General features: G+C 39.6%; 1 pseudogene; it reads left to right on the top strand.

Moving 5' to 3' along the window:
- Window positions 1-10168: 10168 nt before the first annotated feature.
- LOC114042918 lies at window positions 10169-10697 on the top strand (annotated as a pseudogene).
- The last annotated feature ends 443 nt before the right edge of the window (window positions 10698-11140 follow it).

The raw sequence follows: 11140 nt of genomic DNA, 5'->3' as shown, positions 1-11140 counted from the left end.
TAAGAGAAACAATGGTTTCTTTCTAGGTCTCAACTTTCTCTTCTATGAAATGGGGGTAAGAAAACTTACCCAACCTGATAATAGCTCACATTTATAAGGCTCTAAGGTTTCCAAAGCGTTCTACATGTTACCTAATTTAATAGGGTGGCTCAGTGGTGCCATAGTGCATAGAACATCTGGCCTAGAGAGGGTCCAAATCCTGCCTCAGACACTTACTAGCTGTATGACCCTGGGCAAGTCTGTTTGCCTCAGTTTCCTCATCTGTCAAATGAGCCGGAGAAGGAAAAAATGACAAACCACTCCAGTATCTTTGCCAAGGAAACCCCAAATGGGGTCGTGGAGCGTCGGACATGGCAGAAACGACTGAACGACAGCAGCCTAATCTAATCCTCACAACAGCCCTGGGAAACGAGTGCTATTATTATCACCCCCATTTCACAGATCAGAGGTTAAATAGTTTGTCCAAGATTCTACAACTGGTATATGTTTAAGGCAGAATTTGAACTCAGGTCTTGACTCCCAAGTTCAGCCCTCTATCCACTGTGCTATGATGTGTCTCTAACCCACTTCGTGGTAATTTTTTTTTCCCCAGTCAAGCCATCAGTCAACATTTATTAGGCACTCACTGCATACCAGGCATTCAACCCTGCAGATACAGAGACAAGACAGAGCCTGCCCTCTGGGAGCTTACATTTTATTGGAGGAGAGGGAAATGTCATGATTACTCTTCATGCTCCATTCCCCTGGGACCTTTTGGTGTCCATAGAAGGGATGCCACGCCCTTGCCTCTGCCGTGGTCTAAAAATAAATGCCGTGAAGCGGATGCGGAAGGGGAATCTCCCCCCTTCTGATTGGCTGCTTTTACAAAGTCAGAGTCTTCACCCATTGGCCCGCTGTTTGTCTCGTTGGGCCTTTCTGCAGGGAAGCAGGCACACAGAAGGTGGTGGGGCCGCCTGCTGCCAGGGCCTCTCATTAACTGCACGTTAGAAGTTAGAGCAAGGGACTCTAGCGTCTCTCCCCCTGCCAAATTCAGCTGCTAATTACCAAACACAGGAGCTCAGGTTGTTTTGTATTGAGTTAATATTAGCAGAGCCCGAATGCAGGGAAATAGCACAGAGATGGGGCAATGCTGTCCTCCAAGGGCTCATGTTGCTCATGGTTCTGGGAAAGGCCGTCTGGCCCTCGTTTTGCCGTTGAAGAGATTGAGACCAAGAGAGATAAAAGTGGCTTCGGATCATAGTTCTAGATCTGGCCGAGCCCTCAGAGACCTGGTCCAACCCTCTCACTTTATAGACAAGGAAACCGAGGCCTCGGAGGTTACATGACTTGCTCAAGGCCGCAGAGGTCAAAGAACCGACACTTCAGGGCAGTTTAGAGGCCATCGATCTTAAAATGAACAGAGATGAAGGGACTTGCCCAGAGTTACTAAGCCAGTAAATGTTTTCCTAATAAAGTAGAATTTGAACTCGGGTCTTCATTACTCTTAAGTCCAGTGCATCTAGTTTATTAATGAATGTTAATAATTAATAATGATAATTGTTAATAATTAGTGCTTCCTCAAAGAAAATTGTAAGCTCCTTGAGGGCAGGAACTATCTTTTGTCTTTTTTTGTGTCCCCAGCACTTAATGCAGTGCCTGGCGCATAGTAGGCACTTAATAAATGTTGATTGATTGATTGTAGGGAAGTAAGCAGTCTTTGAGAAAAGCAGCTCTTTTGTACATATTGCCCTATGACGCCAGTAAGAAAGCTAGTGGCAGCTCAGTGGCACAGTGGGTAGACTGCTGGAGTTGGAGTTTGGAAGATCTGAGTTCAAATCTACCCTCAGACACGTACCAGCTGTGTGACCCTGGGCAAGTCACCTAAGCGCCATTTGCCTCAATTTCCTCATCTGTAAAAATGGAGATCATAATAGCCCCTACCTCCCAGAGTTCTTGTGAGGATCAAATGAGTTAATAATTATAAAGTGCTTACTTAGTGCACATAGTAGGTGCTATATAAATGTTAGTTGTTGTTGTTGTTACTATAATCATATAAATCTCTGAACCATACCAGTACTTGATGACAAATCTCTTCTGTGAAGCCCCTGACGAGTGATCCCCCAGCCTTGGAGACTTGAAGACCCCAACTTCTCCCTTGGCAGACAGTCTTCCTCGGTGGCTGTGGCCGAATATCTGGTGGTGAACCTCTCTGAACATAGCTTAGCTGTTTTCCCAGTGGAGATTCAGTTCTTCTCTGGGCTTCATTATTTGAAGCATTTCCAATAATTAGAATTATAGGATTTAGAGCTGTAAAGGACCTTGGAGATGTTTCTTTTTACAGATGAGGAAACTGAGGCTCAGGTCACTTGTCTAAGACCATCCTGATTGGAAGGAGCAGAATCAAGATTTTAACTCAGATCCTCCAATACTAAATCCACTGCTCTTCCCACAGGGTATTTTGACCCTGGGATCTCCCAGAAATTGCAGTCCACTGGCACAGCTTTGGAGATTTGGGCTCATCACACTGAGGGGATGAAGAAGAAACAGAGACTGAGAGGCCTGAGATGCAGGAGGTAGGGGAAGAGTGCAGTGTGAAGGGGCCTAGATGGAGAAGATGGGGTGAGAGAAGGCTGGATTCGGAATGAAAGGACCTGACCCTGAGTCACAGTCGGTAAGAATGTATGAAGCACCTACTGTGTGCTAAGCCTCAGACTCAGAATCCTGCCTCAGCTACCTTCTAGTTCAGTGACTCCCTGGCTTCTGCAAGGTTGGGCTTTGGACTAAGCCTTTCCCAGCTCTCAATCTATGATCCTAAGTCCCAGAGCCCTCAAAACACTCCCCAGAGCAAGAGTCTCCAAAGGGAGGGTTGACTTGACCCCAAAAGAGATGGGCCTAACTGATGAGCATGATCTCTCCAGCACCTGCCAAGTATAAGATCCTACTCCAGTGCCTTCATTTTGTGGAAGAAGAAACCCAGGACCACAGAGAGAAAAGCATCTGCCCAGAGTCACACAGGTTAGTGGCACGACCAATTTGGTGTTCTGTCACACTGCCCCTGCTGAATGAATGGATGAACGTTGGTGGAATCAGCCTTCGAATTCCTAGCAGAAATCCTGAGGACAACCACAAAGGCAAACATATGCCCCCACAAAGAAGCCCTAGTCTCCAATTTTACATAAAAGTAGCTTTTCACAGGAGGGGCTGTAAAGTCCTGAATTCCTTTTCTTGAATGGCTTCTGAAGGCAATCCCTTCAGAATAATCTGAGAGTTGGAAAGACCCACAGAAGACCCTCGGTCAGATCTGAAACAACCCTCCTTCCAATAAAACATGCTGTTATTCTGAGGACAATTCATTTGTTAAATGAGTTCATCATTTAACAAATGATACATCTGTTTAACGTTTATCATTCATCATTTTGCATGACTGCACATATCTGATCGATATCAAATATTGATATCTGATTGATATCAAATTGCTTGCCTTTTCAAGGAGGGGGAACGAAGGGAGGGAAAGAATATGGAACTAAAATTTTTAAAAAAGAATTAAATTTTTTGTTACATGTAATTGAGAAAAATAAAACAAAAAATTAAATGTAAAAATTATCATTCATTTATCAAATTTTTTTGAGTGCCAACTATGCGTACACCACATTGGAGGAGATTTTGTAGTCAATAGTGTTTTGGATCTTGAATCAGGAATACCCAAGTTCAAATCTTGCTTCAGACATGTACTAGTTACGTGAATACTGGGGAGGTCAACTGTGCCTGAGTCTCAGTTTCTGGCCTCTTTTGTTTATACTTCCCTCAATGATGATAATTTTATGTTATGTAATATGACATAATGGGCAGAGAATTAGAAAGAGCTGGATTCAAATCCTGCCTCCATTACCTACTAGCTTTGTGACCTTGGGTAAATCATTTAATTTATCAATGCTTTGGGCAGCTCCCTAAGAATAAGTTTCAGCATTTTTTTTTTAACTTCAACTCACCCTCACGCCCTCTGTCTATGTAAGACTCCTTCAACCTGCCCTCATAACCATGATTTTCTCAGAAATTACATGTATCATGTTCCCAAATAGGAATATAAATAGTTTAACTTTATTGGGTCCTTTTTGATTACTCTTTCATATTTACCTTTGTATGCTTCTCTTGATTCTTGTATTTGAATATCAAATTTTTCATTCAGCTCTGGTCTTTTCATCAGGAATGCTTGAAACTCCTCTATTTCATTAAATATCCATTTCCCCACTAAAGGATTATATTCAGTTTTGTTGGGTAGGTCATTTCTTGTTTGCAATCCTAGCTCCTTTGCTTTCTAGAATATATTCCAAGCCCTCTACTCCTTTAACATGAGAGCTGCTAAATTTTGTTTGATCTTGACTATGGCTCCATGCTATTTGAATTGTTTCTTTCTGGCTGGTTGTAATATTTTCTTCTTGACTTGGGAGCTCTGAAATTTTGCGATAATATTCCTAGGAGTTTTCATTTTGGGGATCTCTTTCAGGAGGTAATTAGTGGATTCTTTCAGTTTCTATTTTATCCTCTGTTTCTGGAATATCAGGGCAGTTTTCTTTGATAATTTCTTGAAAGGTGATGTCTAGGCTCTTTTTTTTTATCATGGCTTTCAAGTATTCCAATAATTTTTAAATTATCTCTGTATCTAAGGCCAATTTTCCCGTATAATTTCTTGAAACATGATGTCTAAGCACTTTTTTTTATCATAGCTTTCAGCTAGTCAAAATGTCTTAAATTAACTCTCCTCAATCTATTTTCCAGGTCAGTTTTCCCAATGAGATATTTCACATTTTCTTCTCCTTTTTTTTTCACTCTTTTGACTTTGTTTTGTTGTTTCTTGATGTCTCATGGAGTAATCAGCTTCCACTTGCCCAATTCTAATTTTTAAGGAATTATTTTATGGGAAGACTTACATGAACCAATGCAGAGTGAAGTGAGAAGAAGCAGGAGAACACTGTACACAGTAAAGCAATATTGCATGAGAATCAACTGTGAATGACTGATTGAGCTACTGACCCATGATGCCAGAAACCCTGTGGCAGGGGAGTCTATGAGCTGCATCCATGAACTGCAGAGGGTGTTCTCATGGAAAGGTCAGGGGAATGACTATTCTGCATGGGCTAAGGTAGGATTCTCCTGACTCAATTTCCCCACTATGACACCTGGCAGACTTTAAGCCTGGCTCAATGCAGTTGGCCATTATATAACTTCTGCCTAGAATTGACATGAAATTGGGGAAGCATTATTCCCTTACTTTAGTTATGTCTCTATTATTTCATGGCAAATTTCTATAGTCATAAGTTTTATAAGCACAATATCAAATCTATTAAATGATAGATTGGTGCTGGAACATCTGAGGTTATTAGAGTAAGAAGCAAGTTTAAGATTGAGTTATTTGGCCTAGAATTTTAGAATTAAGTATTCAGCCTTGACATCTACTACTAGTATATTCCTATATAAACTAGGGTCCTTTAATTCCTCACAATGATATGGGGATTATTAGGCCAAAGGCTTGTGAAACCAGGATATTATTCTGTTACTTAGTTAATGTCAAAGTTGTTATTAGTTATATATTAGTTAGTTATATATTAGTCAATATCAAAGTTGTCTCAGTTTGTTATAATTAGTTAATGTTAAAAGAAGAATGGCTTGTAGTCTATCTTGTAAATACCTTAAAAGAAGCATTCACTTTAATTAAGGATTGTTTATTTGTACATGACCCGAAGTTGGAATTGTCTTATTACTTGATATGTACTGTTTTTAAATTGATTACTCAATGTAATTATGTATGGATTAGAGTCTGTTATTAATTTCTTAGTGGAATCTCATCCTCCTGATGGGGGAATATGAATAAGAATGTATAATAATGGAGATATAAGGGTTGAGTTAACTTTCATTATTTGACCTGGTTATTGGCAAGGTAAATTAAAATTGTGTTAAGATAAATCTTGTAGGAGAGTGAACACAAGAAAAAGGATCTCTATAAGAAGACAGTCTGCTGGACGCTGCTTGAACAGCACTTAGACCAGAAAACCTCACCAGATGATGTCCAGAACACCAACGAGACAGCTGCATGAGATGCCTTAAATGGACTAAGGCATTGCAAGGTCTAACCACGTTAGCTGAAGAATTGGCAGAGAACTCTGGGATAGATAATTCATTGACTGTATGGTTAGAGTCATGGTTTGGGAAATGGGAAGGAATGGCAGTATCTATCTTTAGTAATGGCTGAGGTGTTAACAAGGGTTGGAAGCTGTAAAATACCCTGTGTTTGATGACTAGTGCAGAGGTTAATAGAAACCACCATCACCAAACAATTGCCTGTATAATACAAGAATCAAATTTGAGGAGGACGTGGAAATAAAAATTATGGATGAGAAAAGAGGAGGGAATGTGAGAAATCACTAATTTTCATTTCCACAAAAGTCACCTGAAACCTAAGAAATGGGTTAGGTGGAAGTTGAGCAATGGAAACCATAAATTAGAAAAAGAAAATTCTATTGGTGGGTGAGTAGACTAACCAGCTGAGGTTAGGTATCTATCAATGAACATATCCACATACCAAGCAAGGGGGGTGTTTCCATACCCAAATAAGGACAGAAGTGGATGTGGGCCTGGGTCCCCAGATCATGGGAAGTATGAGATGTAATTAGGGGCAGAGACTCAGGTGGGGAAATTAGGTGCTTTGGATAGGCTCTAACCTCTGTGGTACCCAGCCAATGGGGAAATAGGAGAGGGAAATTAGAATCAGGAATAGGGAATAAAAAACTGTCTATCTATCTGACATGGGTGTGCACACGCATGGAACACCTGGTCTGGCCAGGTCGTTAATAAAAAATTCTTCTTGGTTCAAAAAAAAAAATTCTATCCACCTTCAGAGAAAGAACTGAGTCTGAATGTAGATTGAAGCATACTTTAAAAAAAAACAACCAACTTTCTTTTTTTTTGTTGTTCTGTGTTTTCTTTTGCAACATGGTTAATATGGAAATATGTTTTGAATGATTTCACATACATAATCTATATAAAATTGTTTGCCTTTTTAAAGAGGGGTGGGTAGGGAGGAAGGGAGAGAATTTGGAACTCAAAAATGAAGAAAAAGAACATTAAAATTTTTAACATGTAATTGAGAAATATGTAATGAAATAAAAAATATATTGGGGAAAAAGGAATTTTCTTCAGTGAGCTTTGACCTTTTTTTTTTTTCCCATTTGTCCAATTCTGTTTTTAAGGAGTTCTTTTCTTTAGCGAATTTTTGTGCTTCTTTCACTATTAGGCCAATTCTATTTTTTAAGGTGTTATTTTCTTCAGTAATTTTTTGGGCCTCTCTTACCAAGCTGCTAATTCTCTTTTTACAATTTTTTTTTGCATCATTCTCATTTCTTTCCCCAATTTTTTTCTTTACCACTCTTAACTCCTTCTTGAACTCTTTCAGGAATTCTTGTTGGGCTTGGTCCAATTAGCATTTTTCTTTGAGGCTTTGTTTGTAGCTGTTTGACAGATTCTGAGTTTGTGTCTTGGTCTTCCTTGCCAAAGTAGTAGCTTCTTATGATCAAGTTTTTTTTTTTTGTTTGTTTGTTTTTGTTTTTGTTTGATCATCTTTTTCCAGTTTATTTCTTCACTTTGAATTTTATATTAAAATTGGGCTCTGGTCACCTGGAGGTGGGAAGGCACTGTTCCAAGCTTCAGCCTTTTTTATGCTACTGTTTTCAGAGCTAGTTCTGGAGGTCTGCAAGTTTTCAGTGCTTCCATGGTGGTATGACCCGGGGAGAGGTGTGGTCACTGCTCTCCTGGTCTGTGCTCTGGTCTTTCTTTCCCCAGGAAGGCCTCGCTTCCCTGTAGCCACAAGCACTACTACTTCTTTTGGCCCTAGAACTGTGACTAGGACCTCTGCTGTCATGTGGCTATAAGTGCTAGAGCCCTTCTCTGCCTTGGAACTCCAACCAGGGCCCCTGATCGCTTGTGACCAACCCCAAGTACTCCTTTCTACCTTGGAATTGTGACCTAGAGCTGCCTATGGGCAATAGAGTTGCCAATTAGTACCAGAGGCACTCAGGGCCAGCAAAGGGTTCCCTGTGATCTCTTTCTGACTAGTTGGCCAAGAGTTCCCAAAGCAGCTTCTGCTGCTGTTGTGACCACCTCCAAGTCTAGCTGCCCATCACAGGCCTCTTCCGCCAGCCTTCTAGGCTGGAAAAAATGTCTCAACTTGAGGTGACCGAAGTGGCTCTACCATTCCAAAATTTGATTTGAGGTGCTATTTAAAATATTGATTTTAAAGTTCTTTGAAGGGGAATGTTGAGAGAGTTCAGCTGGGTTGCTGCCTCTAATCCATCAGCAAATTTTCAGTTTGCATGGGTAGGATGAAGTTCCTGACACTGGTGGAATCAGATTAAAAAAAAAAAAAAGAATGGTCTGCAAAGAAGTGTTTAAGATTCCTACCTTTTTGCATATGTCATAAGCTCTTTATTTCCTAGCGCATGGTGACTTTTTTTTTGTTGTTGTGGATCCTGTTGGAACTGGAGACACATATATATTCAAAGATTTCCAGCTGAAGTCTCCACAGATCTATCAAGTCCAATTTTTCCCCAATATTTTGTTCAAGTCTGTAATTTCTCTCTTTTTTTTATCTTTCTATTGAATTTGTCAAGATATGACAGAGGAAAGTTAAAGTCACCTAGGATTTATTTCTATTGTTCAGGTCTTTTAAAAAACAATTAGTTAGCTTTTTCTTTCACTTGGTTGTTAAGTCATTTGGTACACATATACTTACTATTGTCATTGCTTCATTATCTAAGGTGCTTTTAATCATGAAGTAGTTTCCCTAATTTTCACTTTTAATGGTGTCTGTGTTTGCTATTTTAAAAAAAAATTCTATCAGTGATTTATGATTTCATTACGTTTGTGTGGAATCTTCCTCCACCAATGAATGTCAGCAGGCTGCTTGGGCGTAGGAAGAGGTTAAATGGTTTGTCCATGGCCACACACCTGCTATGAGACACATGTGAGACTCTTCTCCTTCCCTCACCCTTCCTTTTTGTTTAATTAGCGTTCATTTGTGCCCCACTCCCCACGTGTATTTCACGTATCCCCTGACTTTTCTTTCATTCCTCCAGAAGATTGAGTTTTATCTGCTCCCTTTTCAAAATATTCTTCCCTCACATTTCTAGCCTTTGTGTTTTCAGCATCGTTTATTCTAGATGTTCCATAAACACTATGATAGATTTATCACTTCATGACAGCATGTTGTCATTGAGTTGTCCTTGACTTGTGTCTTGCATTCAATTATAAATAACCTCTTTTAAAGTTTTAACAACTTGGTAAATTTTAATATTAAGACCCCTTCTCAGAACTGTATATCTCAGCAGGAAAGAGTTACCTTTTCTGATCTAATTGGAGAATATTCTTTTTTCATGATAAAGTAGTGCTCAGTTTCACAGGAAAGATAATTTTGAGGTACAGGTCAGTTTCTTTTGCATTTGAGCTTGTATTTTAGGCTCTCCATTATTTCTTGTCTTCATTGAATAGGTTCATGCCTGTCAAATTCATTGATGTGTAAATTGATGTGTAAATTGCTTTCTCCTAGCTACTTACAAAATTCTCCCTTTGACATTGAAGTGCTAGAATTTGGCAATTACATTTCTGGGGAGGTTAAATTTAAGATTCCTCTCTGTGGCAACCAGTAGGTATTTTATCAATTGGCATTCTGCCCTTCTTGACAGTTGTTTTCAAATGATTTTCTGGAATATGATATTTGAAGTCTTTGTTTTTTCACACTTTTTTTTTTCTGAGAAACCAACGATTATCACATTGTCTTGCTGAATTCTGTCATCTAGGTCTGTTGCTTTACTTTGTAGAACTCTGAAAATGCAATCAAATCAGTAATACAATTGCTTCTGCAAAATGAATTACCCTGTGGTTCCCTCCATTTACTATTCCTATGACTTCTCAGACCAAAAATACCTTTCTCTAGTCACCACTTCCTTTAATGTGTTATCCTCTCTATTAGAATATAAGCTCCTTGAGAACAGAGACTGTCTTTCTTCTACTTTTGTTTCCCAAGAATCTACAACATAATGCGCATGCTTTTCTGCCCGCTCCCTCTTTCCCCCCACCAAATGCTGCTCTGGTTGAATCACACTCACATTGAGCTCTGGGTTCCCACTACCACCCCCCTCCTTCTACCACCATGATCACCTACCAACACCTCATCGGCCATGATATGATGTTCTCTGACATATACAAGATCCAAGAGATCACAATGGGGCTGTGCTAGAGGTAAAGGGGAAGATGGTCAGTAGGGCAGAGGGTACTATTGGTGATTCACTCATCAGTGGAAATGCCTCTGCTGAAGGTCCTGAGGATGAAGGAACATAGATGCCATTGTAATCACTGGAGTTGACATAGTAATGAATCATCATCTGCAAGAAACTAGCTTCACAAAAGAATCCTACAAAAAGTATATCGAAGACTACATGAAATCAACCAAAGGCAGACTTGAAAACAGAAGACAATAAAACCTTTTATGATGGGAGCTACAGAACAAATCAAACATATCCAAACATAATTAAAAAAAGATAAACTAGTGATTCTTCATAGGTAGGAACATGAATCCAGATGGCATGATGGCTCTCGTGGACTTCCATGAGGATGGTGTGACCCCATTTATGATTTTCTTTAACAATGGTTTGGAAATAGAGAAATATTAACACATTCAGCTGATTACTTTGGATCGCCTGTCATCCTCACTGGGCTGCCGTTTTTTGTCTTCTCTGTAGCACCAGGACTTGGACAAACCCGGGCTGATGTCATCTAGAACTTTGTTCATTTATTTTTGACCTTGATTTATTTGGAGTGGAAGTATCGTTTTTAAAAATGTGTCACGTAGGTTGTCTAAAATAAAACATATTTAAACCCATTCGAGAGAATTCTTGGTCTAATGTTTTGTAAACTGAAATTACAGTAACTTGCTACAGTTGTACTTCAGGATCATTGTAGAGATTGTTGCCTGGTCTTAGGTTGCTTTTCAGCATAAGACTCTTCAGATAGACTTCCCCGAAGTTGACTCCTTGTGACACTGGAATCTAAATTCTGTTTGCTAGTTAAACCTGAATTGAGTAAGGGGAGAGATGTTCACAGATGTGCCAACAAT

This window comes from Vombatus ursinus, unplaced genomic scaffold (assembly GCF_900497805.2).
Source record: "Vombatus ursinus unplaced genomic scaffold, bare-nosed wombat genome assembly UNPS02014768.1, whole genome shotgun sequence".
NCBI lineage: Eukaryota > Metazoa > Chordata > Mammalia > Diprotodontia > Vombatidae > Vombatus > Vombatus ursinus.
Note: the sequence above shows the minus strand (reverse complement) of the source record. Positions and strands in the feature narration are given on the sequence as shown.